Source organism: Ursus americanus, chromosome 4 (assembly GCF_024610735.1).
Source record: "Ursus americanus isolate L20-20 chromosome 4, mUrsAme1.1.p, whole genome shotgun sequence".
In the NCBI taxonomy this organism is placed as follows: domain Eukaryota; kingdom Metazoa; phylum Chordata; class Mammalia; order Carnivora; family Ursidae; genus Ursus; species Ursus americanus.
The window spans coordinates 20790837-20815651 of NC_142130.1; the positions used below are offsets into that span (position 1 = coordinate 20790837).

General features: G+C 43.5%; 1 protein-coding gene across 4 annotated transcripts in view; it reads left to right on the plus strand.

Annotated features, from left to right (window-relative positions):
* The first annotated feature begins 13004 nt into the window (after positions 1-13004).
* YEATS2 (YEATS domain containing 2) overlaps positions 13005-24815 on the plus strand; it is a 113800-nt gene continuing 101989 nt past the window's right edge. For 2 of the 4 annotated variants that reach the window (XR_015724144.1, XM_045776585.2), the window contains exon 1: positions 13005-13193. The gene's annotated coding sequence lies outside the window, so the exon portion shown is untranslated. Of the gene's footprint in view, positions 13194-13298; positions 13390-23255; positions 23505-24815 lie in introns of those variants that run through there. The other 2 variants (XM_045776586.2, XM_045776588.2) reach the window with 2 other exon arrangements.

Consider the following 24815-nt stretch of genomic DNA (forward strand, 5'->3'; position numbering starts at 1 on the left):
AATGGACAAATAAAAAGTGGTGTATCCATATAATGGAATTTTAGTCAGCAATAAAGAGAAAGGAAGCTGATACATGCTACAGCATGGCTGAATTTTTAAAACATTATACCAAGTGAAAGAAGCCAATCACAAAAGGCTACCTATTGTGTAATTCCATTCATGCGAAACATCCAGAATCGACAAATCTACAGAGACAGAGGTAGGTTGGTGGTTGCCTGGAGTTGGGGTACTGGGGGGAAATGGAGAGTGACTGCTGAAGGGCCTGCAGTTTGTTTTAGGTGATGATATGTTTGAAAATTGAAAATTGATCGTGGTGCGCAGGGCGCCTGGGTGGTTCAGCCGTTAGGCGTCTGCCTTCAGCTCAGGTCATGATCAGGGATTGAGTCCCACATGGAGCCCCGCATAGAGCCCCGCATTGGGCTCCCTGCTCAGCGGGAATCCTGCTTCTCCCACTCCCGCTCCCCCTGCTTGTGTTCTCTTTCTCACTGTCTCTCTCTGTTTCAAATAAATAAATAAAATCTTTTTAAAAAATTGATGGTAGTGATGGTTGCACAGTTCTGTGAATATATTAAAAACCACTAAATTCCGCACTTTAATGGGTTAATGATGTGGTGTTTGAATTATATCTCAATAAAAATCTGTTAGATTTTTAAAATTCATGTAAACTCTTTCCTTCAAGAAGTCCATCCTACCCAAAGATGCTATCAGAACTGGAGTTGACAGTGAGAAAGAACAAAGATTCTTCCTTGTTTTTATCCTTGAAGACCAGAGGCTTTGCCCAGCACAGCATTTCCCTACACGGACAGGGAGCCAGATCTATGGTTAGATCATTAAACGATGCTATGTGTGAAGACCTGTCTTAGGGAAACAATAGGTATAGTACAGCAAGCACAGGGTTTTTTTTAAGTTCTGCTACTACCAACCTCTACTTCCTTTATAAATTGTGGGCAATAATAATGAGCCAAGGGACTCCTGAAGGAATCAAAGGAGATATTGTCATCAAACCATCTATCACAATGCCCAGCATGAGGCCGTGCACAACAGTGCTTCTCACACTTGTTTTGTGCAGGAATCACCTGGGGATCCTGTTAAATTGCAGATTCTGATCCAGTTAGATCTGCGGTAAAGCCTGAGTCTGCATTTCTAACAAACTCCTAGGTGATATCTCTGGTGTTAGTTGAGGACCACAGTTTAAGTAACAAGACTATAAAGTACCCTATGTATGAAGCACTAAGGAGTATAGAAGAGGAAGCAGTAAATTAATTCTTCGAGAGAATGGAAGGTCGGAGCTGGACTTTCCTTGAAGAATTGGTAAGGGAGCTTGCCAGGAATGAGAAGGATGACATGATTCCAGGCAGAGGGAAGAGAATGAGTCCAGACCTTGAGTTTCCATAGAAATGGAATGTGACTTTGGAAATAACTTCAGGAATGTGGGGAGCAGCAGCCAGAAACTGGGAAGATAGATTGTAAATGATCTTAAACCTGATATTAATGAGTTTTAATTTTAGCCTAGGCCAGTGGTTCTCAAAGTATGGTCCCTGATCAGCATCATCCCCAAATTTGACAGAAATGCACATTTTAGGGGACTCCTGGCTGGCTCAGTTGGTAGAGCATATGACTCTTGACCTCAAGGTCATGAGTTTAAGCCCCACGTTGGGCGTGGAGCCTACTTCAAAAAAAAAAAATGCACATTTTAGGACCCACTCCAGACCTACAGAATCAAAAACATGGGAGGAGGACCCAGGAATCTGTTTGAACAAGTCCTTCAGGTAATGCAGATGCTAAGATTTGAGAACCGCTGGCCCTAGACAATGGGGGTGGGGCACTGGAAGGCATCTTAAATGGCAGAGGTGGTCAGATTTGTGTTGGAGGAAGTTGGCCTGGCAGCTGAGATGCATTAGAAGGCAAGAACGGGAAGGCAACACAACCAGTTAGGAGGTGAGTGAATCCAGGTGTGAGAGAGTGGGCATCTGGCCCAGGGCAATGGCTGAGCGAGGAGAGGAGACAGAGTTGCCTAAGAATTAAGAAGGTAGACTAAGTAACACCTGGAGACCAATTAATTGGATGAGACTTGTGAGGGTAAATGCAGAGTAGAAGATTCCAAAGTTTCTATCTTAGATAACTGAGTGGATGGTGGAACTGCTAACCAAAATAGGTGAGAAAGAAAGAAGAATAAGCTGTGGATGGGAGAAAAATGAGTTTAACTGCAGATAGGCTGAATTTGCTTCAGGGCCATGCAAGGAGAAATGTCTTAAAGGTACTTAAAAATAGTGGCCCATGGGGCGCCTGGGTGGCTCAGTCGTTAAGCGTCTGCCTTCAGCTCAGGGCGTGATCCCGGCGTTCTGGGATCGAGCCCCACATCGGGCTCCTCTGCTGGGAGCCTGCTTCTTCCTCTCCTACTCCCCCTGCTTGTGTTCCCTCTCTCACTGGCTGTCTCTCTGTCAAATAAATAAATAAAATCTTTTTTAAAAAATAAAATAAAAATAATGGTCCACATTCAGGGTAGAGGCCTAAATTCATGGTCTAGATTGGAAACTCATTGGTATGTAAGGGGCAGTTCAAGTTGTACACCTGGAGAAAACTATTCAAGAAATGAGAACAGAACAATGACAGAAGACATAGAAACCTCAGTATCTAGGCATTGGCAGAGAAAGAGGAGGCTGGGAGAGAGACTGAGAAAGAACCATCAGAGAAGTTGAGGAAAATCAGGAAAGAAACACATTGAAGAAATCTCATGTGTCATACAGGAATGTCCTTGGCTAGAAATAATAGAAAACCTGGCTACAAGTTGTTTAAACAAAGGATATTTTTCTTACATAGCAAGTTGGCGGTCTAGACCTGATACGGAGGCTCAGTACCATCATTACACACCCAGACTCCCACTTTCTTTCTGCACCACTATTTTTAAGGTGTTGGCTTGTAATCTTATGGTTGAAGGATGGCTGCTGGACCTTCAGGAATCACCTCCAAATTCAAGCGGACAGAGGGGCAAAGGCAGGACTAGCTACAACTCTCTTCCTTCTTTGGGAGTTCTTTTCATTCGTTGAACTGTGGTTTCATCTTGGATACTGAGTCACATGTTTACTCCTGGCTGCAGGGGAGGGTAGGAAATTGAGCGTTCAACCATCCAGCTTCTATAGAAGGAGGCAAGGGAGAACAGGTCGGGAACGGATGTGAAGTCTGCCAAGTTGCTGTGCATGCCACGTCTAAAAGGAAAGAGTTCAGGGTGCCTGGGTGGCTCAGTCGGTTGGGTGTCTGCCTTCAGCTCTGGTCATGATCTCAGGGTCCTGGGATAGAAACTCTGCATCAGAGGCGCCTGGGTGGCTCAGTCATTAAGTGTCTGCCTTCAGCTCAGGGCGTGATCCCAGGGTGCTGGGATCCAGCCTCACATCGGGCTCCTCTGCTGGGAGCCTGCTTCTTCCTCTCCCACTCCCCCTGCTTGTGTTCCCTCTCTCGCTGGCTGTCTCTCTGTCAAATAAATAAATAGAATCTGAAAGAAAGAAAGAAAGAAAGAAAGAAAGAAAGAAAGAAAGAAAGAAAGAAAGAAAGAAAGAAAGAAAGAGAAAAGAAGAAAAGAAAAGAAACCCTGGATCAGGCTTTCTGCTCGGCGGGGAGTCTGCTTCTCCCTCTCCCTCTGTGCTTTCCCTCTCTCTCTCTTTCTATCAAATAAATAAATAAAATCCTAAAAAAAAAAAAAAAAGAAAGAGTTCAAGAAGGAGAGAGACAAGGTGACCTAAGGGGAAGAGGAGAGGCACAGCTACTTATGCCTTCGTTGTTGCATAAATGTCAACATTGGGATGTCTGGGTGGCCCAGTTGGTTAAGTGTCTGACTCTTGATCTCAGCTCAGGTCTTGATCTCAGGGTCATGAGTTCAAGCCCCATGTTGGGCTCCACGCTGGGTGTGGAGCCTACTTAAAGTAAAAAAAAGAAAAAAAAAAGTTAACATTGTACAAGCAGTATACAGTCACAGAAAAGTTTTCCGAGCTATTATACCCAATATTATGGGGCTTTGTTTCTTGCTTTGTTTTTTTACTTTAAAACAGACTGCCCGCATTTGGAGCCATGAAGACACAGACTCATTCTGTACACAAACTTTGACTGCCCAGATTCTCCACTGGGTCTTATCTGCAATGATTACAATACAAAACGGCAGGGAAAATTCCCAGGCAGTTTCTCCTCCTTTTGTTCCTTTCATAATGTGAACAATTCTTCTCTAGGCACATTTATGACTGTTCTGACATTATCTGCTGCTCAGTTGGGGAACACCAAATCTGGATGAACAAATGAATGAGGCATTTTATAAGCATAGAAGGAGAAACATAATGGTCATACAAAGTATAGGAGTCTCAAGACATTTGGAGAATAAAAGTTATTACCCATGTGGTTCGACTCTGTGCCAAGGCCAATTTGTAGAAGATTGCTCTTACCGACTACAATCCCCTGCTCACTTGCACTGGAGGAACTGAGATCTGATTACAGGGGCAACATCCCCAAATCTGCTATTGTGAAGGCTGAGTAAGTCTTCCAAAATCAGAGTCAACAGGATAGCACTCTCCGCAGCAACTGATTTTTGAAACCTGATATATGCGACATTCTTTGTTTCGGCTGCCTCCGTTGATGCCCCCAGAGGCCTCTTCCTATATTTGGGAATGAGGGCTATTTACAGTCAGGATTATACCTCTTGAGGAAGGGCATTTGTGGGCATTTCTAGAACAAATGGATCATAAAATAGGAAGCCAGGAAACCATCATGATAAAAACTAGCAGACGATCATACAAGTCAATACCATCAAGGAAATTAAAGGATATTAAAAATTCTGTCAACAAATAAGCTTAGCACTTATCTTTCATAACAGAGAGCTGTAGTGTGAAAGTTCAATTGAAAAACAATAAATAAAGAAAACATCTCAGTACTGATTCACTGGACACCTAAAAGCTAACTAAAGATACAGGGAAATGTAACCAAATTAAAACCAGAGGTCTTCAGGCTTTAAAAACGTGACCCAGAAGTTTAAGTAGAACTACTTCGTACGTTCCCCTTTTGACATTGTCTAGGTTCCACCAGAACCAACACATATTGATTGGTTGGAAATTTTATATTTATTTTACCTTACCTTTACAAGTAATTTTAGGACATTTTTAGCCTATGTTCAGGGACTTCTTTTCTTTTCTTTTTTTTCCCCCCAGAGACTTCTTTTCTTAAAAATCAACTGCAGGGGCGCCTGGGTGGCACAGCGGTTAAGCGTCTGCCTTCGGCTCAGGGCGTGATCCCGGCGTTCTGGGATCAAGCCCCACATCAGGCTCTTCCGCTATGAGCCTGCTTCTTCCTCTCCCACTCCCCCTGCTTGTGTTCCCTCTCAAACTGGCTGTCTCTATCTCTGTCAAATAAATAAATAAAATCTTTAAAAAAAATAAAAAAATAAAAAAATAAAAATCAACTGCAATTGGGGGATCCCTGGCTGGCTCCGTGGGAAGAGGAGGTGACTCTTAAACTCGGAGTCATGAGTTCAAGCCTCCTGTTGGGTGTAGAGATTGCTAAAAAAATAAATACCCTTAAAAAAAACAACAATACAACAACTTCATTAAGATACACATTTTTGCAATGAACATTTGCATACAAATTTTGTGTAGACATACGCTTTCATTTCTTTCCGGGATTTGCTGGGTCACAGGGTAACTCTGTGTTTAACATTTTGAGCAACCGCCAAGCTGTTTGCCAAAGCGGCTACACCCTTCTGCACTCCCATCAGCAATGTACGAGAATTACAATTTCTCCACATCTAGAGGCTTTATTTTTCTATGAAGTAACACAGAGGACCCCACCAGTTCCAGTCATAGAAAGTTTCCTTTCAGGGCAAATAAATCTTCTTCTTCTTCTTCTTCTTCTTCTTCTTCTTCTTCTTCTTCTTCCTCTTCCTCTTCCTCTTCCCCTTCTTCTTCTTCTTCTTCTTCTTCTTCCTCTTCCTCTTCCTCTTCCCCTTCTTCTTCTTCTTCTTCTTCTTCCTCTTCTTCTTTCTCTTCCTCTTCTTCTTCTGCATGAATGAAAACGTGTCTTGCATCATCTTCCCCAATCCCAGAGTTCGTGTTCCGTGGTGACTGCACAATCCACACAGAGTAGAACTAGCAGTGCCTGGCTGGCTCAGTCAGTGGAGCATGCGACTCTTGGTCCCAGGGTTGTGAGTTCAAGCTTCATGTTGGGTATAGACTTTACTTAAAAATAAAATCTTTAAAAAAAAACTGTAGCTGGCTACTTTCAGGTTATGATAGGATCCAGCAAGACCTACAAAGGTGGGATATAGTTTTGCCGAAATTCAGATAGGCCAATCAGACATTTGGTTTCTTGTTTGGAGGTGGTTGGGAATAATCATTTTATTTATTTATGTATTTGTGTATTTATTTATGATTTTTTTAATTCTTTTTTTTAAAGATCTTATTTATTTATCTGAGAGAGATTGAGAGAGGGAAAGCATGAGCTGGGAGGAGAGGAAGAAGCAGGCTCGCAGGGAGCCTGGGGCTGAGAGCCCAATGCAGTGGGACCCCGGGATCAGGATCTGGATCAGGATCTGCGCTGAAGGCAGGTGCTTAACAGACTGGGCCACCCAGGCGCCTCTAAAGGTTTTTTTATTCTTTAAGTACCCTCTACACCCAATGTGGGGCTTGAACTCTCAACCCCAAGACCAAGAGTCGCCCGCTCCACCGACTGAGCCAGCCAGGCACCTCAATAATTACTCATTTTTAACTGCCTGTGTGTAATTCCCAGGCACTAACTACAGTTTGCTTGGGGCTGTAAATAAGTGAGATTCTCATTTAAGAAGTCTAATTAGTATTGCAACCTGATAAGGGCACGTCAGTACTTTAAGGGCTCTGAGGTCCCACTCAGGTCAACTTTAAGAAGGGTGGATGGGTTTCCCAGGGAACAGACCAGGACACTTCAATCCCTGGGTCAGAGATTAGCAACAATTTTCCATTTGAACCAGTCTCTGCCTCAGGCAGAACTTTGAGCTCACCATCCTCCTCAGGCTGTCCTAGTTTCCCTGATGGCTGCTTTCAGTTAGCCTGCAGGGCCCCTCACCACTGGAGCTCTGCAAGGAGCTGTTTCGCACAGCTCCCAGAGTGAAGCCTCTCCCAACTACAGACTCCTTTTCCTAGGTCAGGTCAGCATCTCTACTCCTGGAACCTTCTTGACCAATGTTAATGACAGTTGCTTTTTTTTTCCCATTAACATTGTACATTTAACTTCCATATCTGCCTCTTTCCTCCCACACATTTACTAAGGAAGACACTGGTAAGCAATCTAGCCCACCCATCCTGGGGCGCTTGGGTGGCTCAGTCAGATAAGCGTCCGACTCTTGATTTTGGCTCAGGTCATGATCTCAGGGTCGTGGAATCAAGCCCCACATTGGGCTCTGCGCTCAGTGGGGAGTCTGCCCTCTCCATCTCCCTCTGCCCCTCCCCGCACCCCTCTCCGTGCTCTCTTTGGCTCGCAAATAAATAAATACATCTTTAAATCACTCATCCCCCTTTCCCACTTGAGAGGCTATAAGTGATTACGTAAACTATATTTTTTTCCCAAGAGTTGAAACTAAGCATATTGTCAAAATCTCCCTGACCTCAGTCTAAGATCAACCTTATTTAAATAAAACTGTTCCAAATTTAGAAGTTATTTAACATTTTAGTTGCCTTGGCTCTATCATTTTAATCTCACATACTTGGGAATGAGAGACCACCTCAGAAGTATGATTGTATTAGAAGCATGGAAACATAGTTAAGAGTTTCTCATACATATTTAATCTGAATACTAATGTTTTTACTAGTTTTATCTGATCAGATAATGTACAAACAGAAATTTCTCAAATAATTTTAAAATTCTTACCCATAGAAGTTAGACATGTCAATTTAATTTCTTTTTCTTTTTAGAGAGAGAGAGAGTGCACATGAGGGGATTTGGGGGGAGGGGCGGCAGGGAGAGAGAATCTTGAGAATCTCAAGCAAGCTATTGGCCCAGCGCAGAGCCCCACACAGGGCTCAGTCTCACCACCCTGAGATCCTGACGTGAGCCGAAATCAGGAGTGGGACGCTCAAGAACTGAGCCAGCCAGGCGCCCCTCAATTTAGTTTATTTTTAACTTTCTACTTGGCACGGGGAAATAATTCTCCAACGTTGGAAAACAGCAATGTGAGTAAAGCAATACACGGGAACTGCTGCTCTGTATGGAAATGGCGGGGGGCGGGGGGCGGAGGACCCCAGGGAGGGGGTGGGGCCACCTGCTGCACGCAGTAGGGCCTCTCGAAATGGGACTGCAGCTTTGCAGCTGCCTCGGTGGTGCGGCCGGAGCTACGACCCTGGTGCCAGCCTGCCCTGCTGTGCGACCCAGCGCCACCACTTCTTGGCTGTCCGACAAGTTCCTCAACCTTTCTGTGCTTTCGTGCTCTCTATCTTAAAGAATAGAGAAGAAAGAAGTTGTTATTTAGATTTAGTTTGTGAAGTGCCTGGAACACTGCCTGATAGGTACGTGGTGTTGGCCAGTATCTAATTATAGCAAGGTGGGTCCCGGTTACCACAGCTTCTGACGTTTCATCGAAGGAGAAATCCAGGTTATAACGTGAAATTTCTCGATGTTTGGAGTGTTGGCTTTTTTTTTTTTTTTTAAGATTTTTTAAATTGATTTGAGAGAGAGAAAGAGAGAGCCTGCGGGCCTAGGTGAGCAGGGGGAGGAGCAGAGGAAGACGGAGAGAGAGAATCTCAAGCAGACTTCTCGCTGAGCCCAGAGCCCAACTCGGGGCTCCGTGTCAGGACCCTGAGATTCCTGACCTGAGCCCAAACCAAAAGCGGACGCTCAGCCTGCTGAGCCACCCAGGCTTCCCGGGAGGGTTGGCTTGTCTAAAGCAAGGTGTGACCTTGGAGGCTGTGGCTCTGAACTGTGCTGTCATTCACTGCAGCCTCGCCGGCTCCCACCGACTGCCTGGGAAAGACATGTTGACAGCGCCACCCACCAGTTCCCCCCTGAGTCCCAGGGTCGTATGGGCAGATGTCTCATACTTAGAATGTCCCAAAGGGGATTCTTGATTCACCCAACCCCCAACACACAAAAATCTGTTCTTCCTTCACACTCCCCCTCTCCCCCCTCAGGAAAGGGCACCACGATCCCCCATTTGCCAGTGCCAGAAACCTGGGGGATCAGCCTCAGTTCTTCTCCCTCCTAATCTTCTCCCCCCAGGCCTACCTCCCCGCACTGTGCGGGTGAATGCTGGCCGAGGAGGCCTGGCTGAGGCCTGAAATCCCCCCTCCGGCCGGGCAGGACTGTGTCTGCTCAAAGGACGGTGATTTTGTCTACATGCATCTCACTTAGCAGGGTCAGTCCCCTCCCAGTTCATTACCAAGTCTCTTGGTATTTTCTCCACAACCCTTGAATCTATCTACTTCCCTCCACCTCCACTGTCCAGGGCAAGCCATCCTCATTTTTCGTCTGGGAGATCAGATTGCTTTCCAACTGTCCGGCTACCGCTTTGTTCACACACCCCTCCAGTCATTCCCCACCCATTCGCCAAGGTAAGCAATCTTTTTAAAAGGGCAAATAAAATACATGACACCCCTGCTCAAAACCCTTTAATGACTTCCTGTTGTTCTTACGGCAAAGATCAAAATCTTAACACCACCTCCATGCGATCTTGCTCCCAGCCTCTTCCCCAGCCACTCTGCTTTCCTGGAAGTTACCCTGGGCTTCTTTTTCACCTTGCCTTAGGCATTATCATGCCCCAGCGGCTTCTACTACCTTCAGGTTTCACTTCATGTTTTTTCAGGGAGGCCTTTTCCACCTCCGTATTAAATGTGCTGGGCTGTCTTTACTCTGCCACAGAGCTTATCTCTGTTATGGAAATGTGCGCACTGTGTGCATATGTGTAAAAATCCGTAGCTATGTTATATCTCATTAAATGAGGCACACTTTTCAGAGGCTCTCATTGCTATCACGGACTGGGCTAAACTCAAACTTGCCAATTAAAGTTACCTGGTCTTAAAAGGTCTCATTTGGGGTAAACATTCAGTCAGTTTAAAGTTACAGTCCTGTCAGTCCTGCCAGAACTCTCCCTTCCCCACCTTGACTTCCCAAGATGGTCTGTGAGGTCAAAGGGAAGCTTAGAGGCAGCGGCCAGAGGGGTCCCAGATCTGTGTGCACAGCTGTGAGCTGCAGTCTGGGTCCTCACTGGCTTCTGCTCCCTAGTCGCTCCTGGTCACCACAGCCCTGCTGGCATCAGCTACTAGGGTTGTTGGCTGGCAGACTCACTATGTTGCTTCAGCACCTTGAGATTCAGATGTCTGACTCTCACTCACCCCCATCCCTCCATCTCTGCTCCTCTCGCCGGCTGACTTGGGAGCACTTTGGCTCTTGCTGGGGGCTTCAGCTCTGTTCATCCTTGGGGTCTTTGTCACATTCTCCAGCCATTCCCTGCCAATCAGTCCACCACTGCCCCTGGTTTAAGATCACCTGGTCCCTGGCACAATACCCATTGTCCCATCCATGGCTCTCAACCGTGCTACTGTGCTGGCAGGCAGCATACAGACAACTCTGGGTTTCTGGCACACCATCTGTAAGTTGAGGACAACTAGCAGCGGCATCCTCTCTCTCCCCACTGCCACTCTCTGCTCCTGAGCCCTGCTCAGTGTGAGATATCTGCCAGAATTGGGCAGCCAACCAAGCTGGGCTAGAGGAAGTGGGTTTCTAGCCCCACCCCTACTCCCAGTTAGCAGGACACTTCTATGTGGTGTCTGTCCAATCAGATGGGGACCTCCAGATGTGGGGCAATAATCAGGTGGCATGGGCAGTGAAAGGATTCACCTGAGGCAGAACAAAGGAGATAGAATTTTATTGAAAACACTGCAAGGGAGCTGCAGGCGGGACAGCAAAGAACAGGCTGTCTGCCACGAGGCAGTGGGTGGGGACTGTGCTTTTTTTTTTTTTTTTAAGATTTTATTTATTTATTTGACAGAGAGACACACAGCGAGAGAAGAAACACAAGCAGGGGGAGTGGGAGAGGAAGAAGCAAGCTTCCTGCTGAGGAGGGAGCCCAATGTGGGGGAGGGCTGTTTTTAAAGAGGGATGGTGAAGAGGTATGGCCACATATGGAATTTTCCCTTTTTTGTTGTTGTGCCTGGTTGTAAGTAGCCCATGAGTCAGTTAAGGCCCATGGATATTTTGAGATGGGTTGCCTAATGGGCCCATCTGTACTCAGCCAGGTGGTTGCTGTGGGCCCTTTCTTCATTCCATTGCTCAAGCCTGTTTGCCTAAAAGCAGTCTCTACCTCAGCGTTAGATCTCAAAAGTAGGGGAACACTGACACAGTCATGCTGACCTCTTACCCTACCTCTTTCTCCATGAAATTTGTTACCTCCCCAGTTCCTATTCTCTCTTTGGGTCTTAGCTTCAGGATCAGGGAGGACTTTCCTGGCCTTTCAGATCACATTGTCTGTACATTTCACAAGGGCAGGAGCTGTTTTGTTCCTTTCTGATCCTTAGTGCCTAACGCAGTGCTTGGCACACAGTGCCAGAACAAAGAACAGAAACGCAATAAAAACTTGCTGAATAAATATTATTAATCTGTCTTTACCCATAATAGACCCTAAGGTCAGGAGGCCTTATATGTGTGTGATATATTATAAATACTTAAATTCCCTTATCATACAGAATTTTAGAGTCAGTTCCTGAGCCCTACCATTCATTCATTCATTCATTCAACAAATACTTTTTTTTTTTAAGATTATTTATTGAGAGAGAGAGCGCAGGTGGGGGGTGGTGGTGGTGGGGGGACAGAGTGAAAGGGAGAGAGAATCTCAAGCTGACTCCCTGCTTAGTGGAGCCTGAGGAGGGGCTCCATTCCACACCCTGAGATCAGGACCTGAGTGGAAACCAAGAGTAGGAGGCTCAACCGACTGTGCCACCCAGGTGCTCCCAACAAATGCTTTCTGAGTGCACGCTGTGCAGTACACTGGGCTTTCTGTCGGAGATAAAGATGTAAATGCTTTAAAACATTTTTATTAAACATTAAATACATCCAAAAAATTGATAACATATGTAAAGCATAAAAAATTATGGAGTGAACGCTCTCTAAACCTACTTCTCAGCTCCAGTGGTAAATCTTTGTTTTTGTTTTTTAAAGTTTTACTTGTCAGAGAGAGACAGTGAGTACAGGCATGCACACACAAGCAACACAAGCAGGGGGAGCAGCAGGCAGAGGGAGAAGTACACTTCTTACTAAGCAGGGAGCCCGGTGGAGAGCTCAATTCCAGGACCCTAGGATCATGATCAGAGTGGAAGGCAGATGCTTAACCAACTGAGCCACCCAGGCATTCTAGTATATCTTTACATAGTGAGTTGAACAGAGTGAAGGGGGACAGAAACAGATCCCTGGAGAGCTACAGCAGTTTTGGGCATATAGATGGTAGGGCCTGAGGTACGGTGTTACAGGAAGAAAGAAAGGGGAAGGTGGGCTGAAAAGATATTTAGGAGGTAAATTGCATTTGATGGATTGTCACTCACTAGATGTGAAAACTAGTTAAGCCCCAACCTTTCGGAGCCTCAACTTCTGCATCTGTATATTAGGTTAGTAATAACTACTGTTATATGTACCCCTAGCACCTAACACAACGCTTGGCACAAGATGGTAAACACACAAATCATAACTACTGCTGTTATTACTGTGGAAGCTTCATATATGCTGGCAGAATGAATATTCTCTCAAACTTGAGGCTGGAACTCGCCATTTCTAGGGAGGAAAATGATAAATGACGGTGCCTTTGCCAGAACGGACATCCATACTCCCCAGGCAGTGCGGCAGCACAGGCCGGGATCAGAGTCTGGGCCACCGCCAACCCCAGCTCCAGCCTGGACCGCGCCACAGCACCAGCTGGAGCCCTGGCCCCGCCCACATCCCTGCAAGTCCCGCCCCCGGGGCCGCGCGCGCGGCCGCCGCCGCCGCCGCCGCCGCCGCCGCCGCGCGCGTCCCGCCCCGCCCCTGCTGCTGACGTGCAGGGCAGAAAGGGACGGGCGGGCTCCGCCGAGCCGTGTGCTTCCGCGGGCTCCGGGGTCGCTGGGGCCTCGTGGCGGGGCGGCTCCGCGGGGCTTCGCCTGCTCCCGCACCGCCCTCGTGCCCTCTCGCGGCGCCCGGCGAGCCCTGCGCTTCGGCTGGAGACCCGGGAAAGGGTGAGTGTTGGCGGGAGCGGGATCGGACCGGCCGGGCGCGCGCGCTCCGCTCTCCGGGGCATTGTCTGGGCGGGGGCGGCGCGGGCACGTGCGCTCCCCTCCCCCACCCTGCCAGCCGCGCGGCCCCGGCGGAGCAGAGGGAGGGAGCCGGTGACTGCAGAGAGCAGAGGACCGGGAGGAGGAGGCTGGTTTCGGGGTGAGTGTGTCCGTCGGGGGAGTCTCTGAAGCGGGAGCCTGGAATTTGGGTGTATTGGAGGGTCCTTCTAAGGTGCACAGCGCTCCCTGAGGGGATGGGGGGTCCCTTGAGCCCCAATGGCTGGAGCTTTCATGATGTTAAGCTTGGTGGCCTGTGATGGGATTGGAGACGAAATTTGGCTCCAGCACCAGCAAGTTGTGGGTTTACCAACAAGAACCGTGGAATCTGCCTCCAACCTGTCGCCATCCTTATTGTCGCCCTCCCTCGTGAAGGATGAGTGGGATTTAGAAAGGTTGGGGGATATTCCAGGGATATGCCCGAGTTAAAGCACCAGAGGTGTGACACAGTGCGGGGTTAGAGTAGAAAGCTTGGGAAAGTGAGTACTTGGAAGAAAGGCTGGTTTGGTGGGTTGTGGCCAGATTGCAGAAGACAATGAATGAGGTTTATATCATAACCTTTTTTTTCTGTCATGAGTGTAATTAGGTTACAAAATAGAAAGTAGAGGAGGAAAATATGACCAATAATCTCACAGCCCTGACATCTCATTCTTAGAGTGTTTATATGTGTTTGCTAGTATTTTCATCTAAGCTTATAACAGAGTTTACCTACAATTTTCGTTCTCTTTTCTTCTTAAGGTGTAAAAATGCGATGTAATATACAGTACTCAGCAATATCCTTTCTTCTTAATAAGCAAGTAGCAAGTATTCATCATAGAAAAATAAAAAAATATAGACCAGCAAAATGAGGAAGAGTATTGTTGTACTGCCTAGAGATATTATGTATTTTTGTTGTCTGTATTCTTTTAAAGATAGGAGCAGATGATGCCCTGATTAGGAATTTAGTTTTCATAGGAATCCTTTGAAGGTTTTAAGAAGGCAGGTAGCATAATCTGACAGCTATGTGGAGGAAGGGGTCAAGAGTGGGAGCTGGGAGGTCAGTTAGGATGCTGTTTGCTGTACCTTGGACTAGGTCCATGGCAGTAAAGATCAAGAGTACACAGATTTAAAAATATTTTGGAGGTAGAATGAACAAGACTTGGGAATGGGTTAGTGAGGGAATGGGAGAATTCTTTGCCTTTTTTTTAATACATATGTATTTTTAGCGATTTATTTATTTTAGAGAGAGAGAAAGAGAGCGCGTGAGCTGGAGCGAGCAGGGGGAGGGGCAGAGGAAGAGAGAATCTCCAGCAGACTCCCTGCTGAGCGCGGAGCTGAAGTGGGGCTCCATCGGATGGCCCTGAGATCATGACCTGAGCTGAAGTCAAAAGTCAGATGTTTAACCTACTCAGCCACCCACGCGCCCCTTAATATATTTTTTTAAATTAAGTTAAACTCTGTGCCCAACGTGGGCCTCGAACTCACGATCCTGAGATGAAGAGTTGCATGCTTTACTGACTGAGCCAGCCAGATGCCCTGAGAATTCTTTGCTTTTTGGTATTTGTTTTGAGCAATTATGAGTAGATTGTGACATTTGCCAAGAGGAAGAAGAAAGGAAGAGAAATTTGAGGTGGGAAAAATCATGAGTTCTGTTTTGGGTGTATTAAATGTGAGATGCGTATCAGTTATGAAGTTGGTATATTGAGGAGGCAGTTGGATGTACAGGTTTGGAACTCATGGAGGAGAGAGCCAAGAACTATTAGATAAAAATTTGGAGTTCATTACATAGATAATATTGGAAGGTATGGGACTGTATGAGATCACCAAGGGAGAGTATAGAGAAGTGAAAATTGGTGCTCGGGCACTAATACTTCGAGGTGCAGTATGGGAAGATTGAACACAGGACAGAAGAAACAGCCAGTGAAGTAGGGAAAAAAAGCAGAAGACTGGTGTCATGGAAGCCAAGAAAAATAAGTTCTTGGAGAATAGAGTGTTGGTCCATCCATGCTTCTGAGATGTTTAGTGAGATGCTCAGTTGGGTTTGGAGGTTGTTATAGTTTTGTCATTGGTATTACTATTATTTTTTTTTAATTTAAAAAATTTTAAGTAATCTCTCAACCCAGTGTGCGGCTTGAACTCACAACTTGGAAATCAAGAGTTGCACGTGCCACCAGCTGAGCCAGCCAGGCACCCCTGATCATTGGTATAATTATCCAGAGTTCTAGAAATGGGAGGTGGAAACCAGATTGGAGTAATTGGTTGGGGCTTGAGGAACTGAAGATAAAGAGTGTGGATTAGAAAAAGCTGGGCCTTTTTTGGGATGTCTGAGTGGCTTAATTGGTTACCTGTCTGCCTTTGGCTCAGGTGGTGATTCCAGGAACCTCGGGTCGAGCCCCACAGCGGGCTCCTTGCTCAGTGGAAATTCTCCTTCTCTCTCTGCCTGCCACTTCCCCTACTTGTGCACTTGCTCGCTCTCTAACAAATAAATAAAATCTTTAAAAAAAAGAAAAAGGAAAACCTCGGCCTTTTTTGAGATGCCTTATTTCCATTTGCTCCAAAACTAAATTTGGTAGGATAAAAAATGGTGTCTTGTTTAATTTTTCATTCCTTGATTACTAGTGTGTTTGAACATTTTTTCATGTATGTTGGCCATTGGTGAATTTCTGTTTCTGTCCTTTGTATATCTTTTTGTGTTTATCACTTTTGGGAATTGATTGTCAAGAGTTCTTTGAGATATTGAAAACATGTAGCTTGACATAGAGCTTGCATAATTTCCCCCATTAAATATTCTGGGAATAAATGAGTTTATTACATAGGCTCCATCAAGAAGGACATGGTTAATAATGGAAAGGCCATATTTAACATTTAACTCCTACATATGCTTTTTTTTCAATTATAGTAGGATACACCTAAAATTTACCACCTGACCATTTTTAAGTGCACAGTTCAATGGCGGTAGATATGTTTGTAACATTGTGCAGCCATACCACCGTCCATCTCCATGGCTCTTTCATCTTATAAAACTGCAAATCTATACCCATTGAGCAACACTCCCATTCCCCCTTTCCCCTAGACCCTGGCGACCTACCATTCTTTCTGTCTCTGTGATTGATTTTGACTACATTAAGTACCTCATATAAGGAGAATCCTACTGTATTTGTCTTTTTTGGAGGGTTTATTTCACTTAGTATAATGTTTTCAAGGTTCATCCATGTTGTAGCATGTGTCAGAATTTACTTCCTTTTTTAAAAAATTTTATTTTTTAAGTTTTTATTTTAATTCCAGTTAGTTAACTTACAGTGTTATATTAGTTTCAGGGGTATGATGTAGTAATTCACCACTTCCATACATTACCCTGTGCTTATCACAAGTGCACTCACCTATTTCACCCATCTCCCCACCTTTCCTCTGGTAACCATCAGTTCGTTCTCTGTATAATTAAGAGTCTGTTTTCTTTTTTTGTCTCTCTTTCCCCCTTTGCTCATTTGTTTCTTAAATTCCACATATGAGTGAAATCATATGGTATTTGTGTTTCTCTGACCGATTTCACCTAACGTTATACTCTCTAGCTCCACCCATGTGGTTGCAAATGGTACAATTTCATTCTTTTAAATGGCTGAATAATATTCCATTGTGTATATATTCCACATCTTCTTTATCCATTCATTAATCAGTGGACACTTGGGCTGCTTCCATATCTTGGCTGTTGTAAATAGTGCTGCTATAAACATAGGGGCGCATGTATCCCTTTGAATTAGTGTTTTCGTATTCTTTGAGTAAAGAACTTTCCTTTTTAAGGTTGAATAATATTTCAGTGTATGTATATATCACATTTTGTTTACCCATTCATCTGTTGATGAACACTTGGGTTGTTTCCATCTTCTGGCTATTGCAAATAATGCTGCTCAGAACACAGGTGTACAGATACCTCTTCACGTCCCTGCTTTTAGTTCTTTTAGTATGTATATACCCAGAAGTGGAATTGTTAGATCATACAGTAATTCTATTTTTAGTTTTTTGAGGAACTGCCACACTGTTTTCCAGAGTGGATTGCACATATATTCCCTCCCACATTGTCCAGTTTCTTCACATCCTCACGAACACTTGTTTTCTGGTGTTTTTTTTGTTTTTTTTGTTTTTTTTTGATAGCCATCCTAATGGGTGTGAGGTGATAATCTCACTGTGGTTTTGATTTGTATTTCCCTTATATTAGTGATGTTGAGCATCTTTTCAAGTGCTTATTTGGTCATTTGTATACCATTGGAGAAAAGTTTATTCAAATCTTTTGCCTACTTTGAGTCAAGTTTTTTGTTGCTTTGAGTTTTAGAAGTTCTCTCTATATATTCTGGATAGGAATCTCTTATTGGATATATGATTTGCAAATATTTTCTCCTTTTGTGACTTGCCTTTTTACTCTGTTGATAGTGTTTTTTGACGCACAAAGTTTTAAAATTTTCATGAAGTCCAATTTCTTTTTTATTACCTGTGCCTTTGGGGTCATATCTAAGAAATCTTTGCAAATCCAATGTTGTGAAGCTTTTAAGAGTTTAAGTTTACACTTAAGCCTTTGATCCATCTTGAGTTAATGTTGTATATGTTGTTAGGTAAGGGTCCAACTTCATTCTTCTGCACGTAGATATTCAGTTTTTCCAGCACCATTTGTTGAAAAGACTGTCCCTTCCCAATTGAATGGTCTTGGCATTCTTGTAAAAATTCATCTGACCATATATACAAAGCTTAATTCTGGGTTCTCTATTCTGTTCCATTGGTCTGTATATTTCTGTTTATGGCAATAACCCACTGTTTTGATTACTATAGCTTCTAGTACGTTTTGAAATCAGGAGGTGTGAGTCCTTCAGTTTTGTTCTTTTTCAAGATTGTTTTGGTCAGAGTCCCTTGATATTCCATATGACTTTTAGGATGGGTTTTTCTATTTCTACAAAAAAAAGTCATTGGGATTGTGATAGGGATTGCATCAATTTATAGATGGCTTTGGGTAGTACTGATTTTTAAGCAATATTTTCCAATCTGTAAGCATGAGATGTATTTCCATTTAGTTAGCTATATTGTTTTTAATTTCTTTCAGCAGTGTTTTGTAGTTTTCATTGCATAAGTCTTTCACCTCCTTGGTTAAATTAATTCCTAAGTACAGTTGACCTCTGAACCACACAGGTTTGAATTGTGTGGCTCCACTTATATGTGGAGTTTTTTTGATGCAGTACTCTAAATGTGTTTTCTCTTCATGATTTTAATATTTTCTCTAGCTTATTTTATTGTAAGAATACAGTATATAATATAACATACAAAATATTTGTTCATTGTGTTACTGGTAAGGCTTCTGGTCAACTGTAGCCTATTAGTAGTTAAATTTGGGGGGAGATTTTTGACTGTGTGGGGGTTAGTGCCCCCAATCCTTGCATTATTGAAAGGTCAACTGTATTTTATTCATTTCAATGCTATTATAAGTGGAATTGTTTTTGTAATTTCCTTTTCAGATTTTTCACTATGTATAGAAATGTAACTGATTTTTGTGTGTTGACGGTCCCGCTACTTTTCTGAATTCATTTATTCTTAGTTTCTTAGGATAGATTCTCAGAGGATTCTCGTTTAACCAGAGATTTTTATCTGAATTTTCATTGCCAATCCTTGAATTGACCCCCATCTCCCTGCCTTTTATCCTGCCCCCCCCTTTTTTTTTGAGATTTTATTTATTTGACAGAAAGAGAGCCAGCAAGAGAGGGAACACAAGCAGGGGGAGTGGGAGAGGAAGAAGCAGGCTCCCAGCGGAGCAGGGAGCCCGATGCGGGGCTCAATCCCAGGACCCTGGGATCACGCCCTGAGCGGAAGGCAGACGCTTAACAACTGAGCCACCCAGGCGCCCCTGTCTTGCTCCCCTTTTATTCCTGTTTTCTACACTGCTACCAAATAGAGGGTAAGGGTCAGTGCATTTTTCCCTCATAGAAAATAAGACGTAGGAAGCAAATTGTTTCTATAACATCTGTTCTGTAAGTTAGAAAAAAAGTTTTTGCAGACCGGAGTGTACTTCGTGGATGAGTTGGAATTTGATTTGATTCTTGAAAGATGAATAGCATTTCAGGAAGCAAGAGAGAAGGTAGAGGTGAAATATGAATGTATTGAAAGGTAATTGTGTTCAGGCATGTGAACTTTGATGACTGCAGACAAAGAGAGATAGAACTAGTTCTCCAGCCAAGAATTGTTTATTCTGTTTACCTGAAGAATGAGCTATAAGGGTGTGTGTGGGGAGACCTGTTATGTGTTGGTAGTGAATGCTGAGGGTAAGGAGAATGCCAAGTTGGTAGTGAAGGCTGAGGGTAAGGAGAATGCCAGGGAGTAAAGAGAATGCCAGGTACTTCAGCTTGATTTATATGTTTTTGTTCATTTAGTTATGGACACATTAGTGATTGTTATCTTTTTGTTTCTTAAAAATTAGTTTCAGAGGTGCCTGGCTGGTGCAGTCGGTTAAGCGTCCGACTCTTGGTTTTGGCTCAGGTCATGATCTCAGAGCCCTGGGGTGCAGCCCTGCATCGGGCTTCATGCTCAGCGTGGAGATTGAGATTCTCTCTCCCTCTCCCTCTGCCCCTACCACTCGGGCCATCTCTTTCTCTCTCTAAAATAAAGAAATAAATTCTTAAAAAAAAAAAAGAGCATGCGTACTTTTTTTTTTTTTTTTTTAAGATTTGTGTATTTATTAGAGAGCACTAGAGTGTGTGCGCATGCATGAGCAGTGGGGAGAGAGAGGGAATGAGAAACCCAGGCTGACTCCACACTGAGTGCAGAGCCTGATGCAGGGCTCCATTGCAAGAGCCAGAGTTCATGACCCCAGCAGAAACCAAGAGTCAGATGCCCAAGTGATGCACCACCTAGTGCCACTAGAGTGTGTATACTTTTTTTTTTTTTTTTTAAGATTTATTTACTGGGGCAACTGGGTGGCTTGGTCGGTTAAACGTCAGCCTTTGGCTAAGGTCATGATCCCAGAGTCCCAGGATTGAGCCCTGTGTCAGGCTCCCTGCTCAGCGGAGAGCCTACTTCTCTCCCTGCCCCTCACCCCTCTCATGCTCTCTCTCTCTCATAAATAAAATTCTTTAAAAATTATTTATTTATTTTAGAGAGAGAGCACATGAGCACAAGCTGAGGGGCAGGGGGCAGAGGGAGAGGGAGAGAGAGTCTCAAGCTGACTCTGCATTGAGTGTGGACCAGCGGTGGGCCTTGAGCTCATGACTGTGAGATCACCACCCCAGCTGAAACCAAGAGTTGAATACTCAACTGCCTGTGCTACCCAGGTGCTCCAAGAGTGTGTATATTTTTTAAAATTGAGATATAATTCACATAATGTAAAGTTCATCTAATGCATAATTTAATGGTTTTTAGTATATTTACAAGGTTATGCAACCATTTCTACCATCTAATTCCAAAATATTTCCGTTACCCCAAAAGGAAACCCCATACCTATTAGCAGGCAGTTCTGATTCCCCCCTCTCCCCACATTTCATGTAAATAGGATCGTATAACATGTGGCCTTTAGTATCTGGCTTCTTTCACTTAGCATGCTGTATTCAGTCCATCTGTGGTGTAGCATGTGTCAGTACCTTATTATTTTTTATTGCTTAATAATATTCTGTGTACATATATACCATTTTGTCTAGTCATCAGTTGATAGATATTTGGGTTGTTCATACTTTTTCACTATTGCGAATAATGCTGTTATGAGCATTTACATGTAGGTTTTTATGTGGACATGTCTTTCAGTTCTCTTGGATATATAACTAGCGACGGAATTGCTAGGTCATATGGTAAATCTGTTTAACTTTTTTTTTTAAGTTGTTTAGTGTTTTGTTTTGTTTTGTTTTGTTTTGTTTTGTAATATCTCTACACCCAACGTGGAGCTCAAATTCACAACCCTTCTATCAAGAGTTGCAAGCACTTCCAACTGAGCCTGCCAGGCACCCCGATTCTGTTTAACGTTTTAAGGAACTGCCAAGCTTTTCCACAGCAGCTGCACCATTTTACATTTTCACCAACAATGTATGAGGTTCCCATTGTGTATTCTTTATATTTTTTTTTGGCAGACTATTCAATAGTTGTGTGTGTCTGTCTGTATGTTGTTTTTGAAGATTTTATTTATTTATTTATTAGAGAGCATGCAGGGAGAAGGGGAGAATGGTGGAGGGGGAGGGAGAGGGAAGAGAGAAAGAGGGAGCAAGAGAATCTCCAGCGGACTCCGTGCTGCAGAGCCAATGCTGAGCTCTATCTCACAACCCAAGCCGAAACCAAGAGCTGGATGTTCAAGTCGTGAGCCACCCAGGCACCCCAGTTGTGTGTGTTTGTAAATAGTGTCATCAAGGTACAATTGGTATCCACAAATGCACAAAGCGTGCAATTTAGAAAGTTTCAACAGATTTATACGCCTATGAAACCATCACCACAATCAAGGTAGTAAACATATGTATCATCCCACAAATTTTTCTTATGCCCTTTTATAATCTCTCTCCCCTCTTCCTGTCATTGTCCCTTCCCCTGGCAACCAGTGATGAGCTTTCTGTCACTGCAGACTAGTTTGCATTTTATATAAATGGAATGATTCTAGTATGTACTTTTTCGTAAACTGGCTTCTTTCACTCAGCATCATTTTGAGATTAACTCAGATTAACTTGCTCCATGTATGAGTTCATTCCTTTTTATTGATGAATGATATTCTGTTGTATGGATATATCACAATTTGTTTATCTGTTCACCTATTAAGGGACATTTGGATTGTTTCTAATTTTTGACTCCCGAAAATAAACTTGCTGTGAATATGTGCTTACAAGTTTTTGTGTGGACATATGCTTTTATTTCTCTTGGGTAAACATCTAGGAGTGGAATGGCTGGGTCATGTGGTAGGGTATCTTTAACTTTTTAAGAAACTGCCAAACAGTTTTCCAAAATGGTTGTAGTACTTTACATTCCCGGCAGCAATGAATGAGCGTTCCAGTTGTTCCACACTCTGTAGTTGTGTTCTTTTGAACATTTAGTGAAGAAGAAAACAAAGACATAAAGACCTCTGTATAGGTACCCCTGCTTTCTGAAAGTTCATGTTATGCCACTTGGGTTTTACAAAGAAAGATGGTCATGGCTTTTTTCATAAAAGCAAAAATCCTCTTCTGATTTCTTCCAGTTAAAGAATCAGGTACTGATGTTGGTTTTTGAAAAAGTGAGGTAGTGTAATGTGAACTTCCAGAAAGTGGGGGATACACCATTTTAATTTAGGAAAGGTTTCATAGGAATGCTGCACTTTCAGATAGCAGGGTGAAACTATAATCCATCTCCCAGATTAGTCCTTTGGCCATTTTCCTCCCTAAAGTAATGCATGAACAGAGTTAGAAAATTCAAGTGTTGTAGTCAGGAATAACATAAAAACCAAAATACACTACCCAGGGGCAGCTGTTGTTAATCATTTTTAAATATTTTTAATATTTTCTTCCAGGAAAACCTACACAGGCATATACCAGCATTTTTTTTTAGATCTTTTTTTCTTACCTAGTTTACACAGAAGGAATCAAAGTACACATATTCTTCTTCTTTTTTTTTTTTTTTAAGATTTTATTTATTTATGTGACAGAGAGACAGCCAGCGAGAGAGGGAACACAGCAGGGGAGTGGGAGAGGAAGAAGCAGGCTCCCAGCAGAGGAGCCTGACGTGGGACTCGATCCCAGAACGCCGGGATCACGCCCTGAGCCGAAGGCAGACGCTTTAACGACTGCACTACCCAGGCGCCCAAAGTACACATATTATTCTATACCTTGCTTTTTTTCATTTCACAGTGCATTTTGGAGGTACTTCCATATTGGCACATTCTTTTTCATGGCTGCGTTTCAGTCTGTCAGTTTTGCTTTAAGAAAACATGAATTTGCTCCAATGCAATTAATATATTAGGGAACTATTTGAGTATAATGTGAATTTCACATTTGCTTATATGATTTCTTCTGCAAGAAATGCTAGGTGAATGCAGAAAACTGAAGTTTGCTGAACTGAGCCACAGAAGGGACTACACAGCCACACGCAGGCGCAGCCTTGCAGATACCTTCCTGCGACCTCCACTTAACTTCTCTGTTCTGAGCCACATCTGGTGCTGCAGCTTTCTGTTGATTTCAGATTACTTCCTTCTACCACTTCACAGTAACACACAAGCTGTAACCTTTCAGTGCCCACTTCCACAAGCAAACGGATGTCTTTTTCAAGGTGAAGTGCCATATATTGTAGCATTTATGTATTTTGTAACCATTTAATGTGTGAAACTGTGCTACTGTTTTTATTAGATTCCCTTTTTTATGTCACTCATGACATTTTTGAATGTTGTGTCCTTAACCCCATTTTCCCTTGCTTTGTGGTTTTATTGTTTTACACAGCATGGTGATTTTTAGGAATGTTATCTGTCACATTGTAGTGGAACTGATTTATTCCATAGTATGAATGTACATAATTTCTTTTTTTTTTTTTTTAGATTTTATTTATTTGAGAGAGAGAGTGAACAATCAGTGGGGGGGGGGGGGGGAGAAGGGAGCAGGGAGCCTGATGCAGGGGCTTGATCCCAGGTCCTGGGGCTCAATCCCAGGACCTGGAGGTCATGACCTGAGCTGAAGGCAGACACTTAACCGACTGAGCCACCCAGGCGCCCCTCATTATTTAAGTTTAATTTTTAAAACATCATATATACTAAATAGCATATATAAGGAGGTATTTTTTTTAACATTTTATATATTTGAGAGAGAGAGCATGGGAGAGAGAGCACGAGTTGGGGGGAGGGGCAGAGGGAGAAGGAGAAGCAGACCCCCCCCCCACCTGACATGGGGCTCTATCCTGGGACCCTGGGATCGTTACTGAGACATCCAGGCTCTCCAGGAAGTAAAAGAATAATAATGAAGCTGTAAAAACCTGCTTAGCTACCACTCAGCTTAAGAAATAGGAAATTACTTACACTTTTAAATGTTTTCCAGTACTCCCCTCACTGATCATTTTATATTTTTTGAATATCTGAACTATTTTTTGATAAAATCAAATTTAAAAGTATTACCAATCCATGCCCTCCCCACCCCAGACCAGTCTTTCTAATGTTGATTACCCAACTGACTTCTCTGCCCCCTTGCAAATGTACATATAGCGTGCACTCACATTCTTGGGGAAGGACAATGTGTAAATAGATTTGTTTAAGGTTAATGTGTATTGGGTTTATAATTTTTTTTTTTTAATATTTGAGAGAAAGAGAGCACGAGCAGGGGGAGGGGCAGAGGGAGAGAGAGAAGCAGACTCCCTGCTGAGCACACAGCTGGACATGGGGCTCGATTCCAGGACTCTTGAGATCATGACCTGAGCCAAAGGCAGACACTCAACTGACTGAGCCACCTAAGTGCCCCAGGGTTTATCATTTTTTCTTAATATTTAATTTTTTAAGTAATTTCTACACCCATTGTGGGACTTGAACCTACAACTCGAAGATCAAGAGTTGCACCCTCTGACTCTTGGTTTCAGCTCAGGTTGTGATCTCAGGGTTGT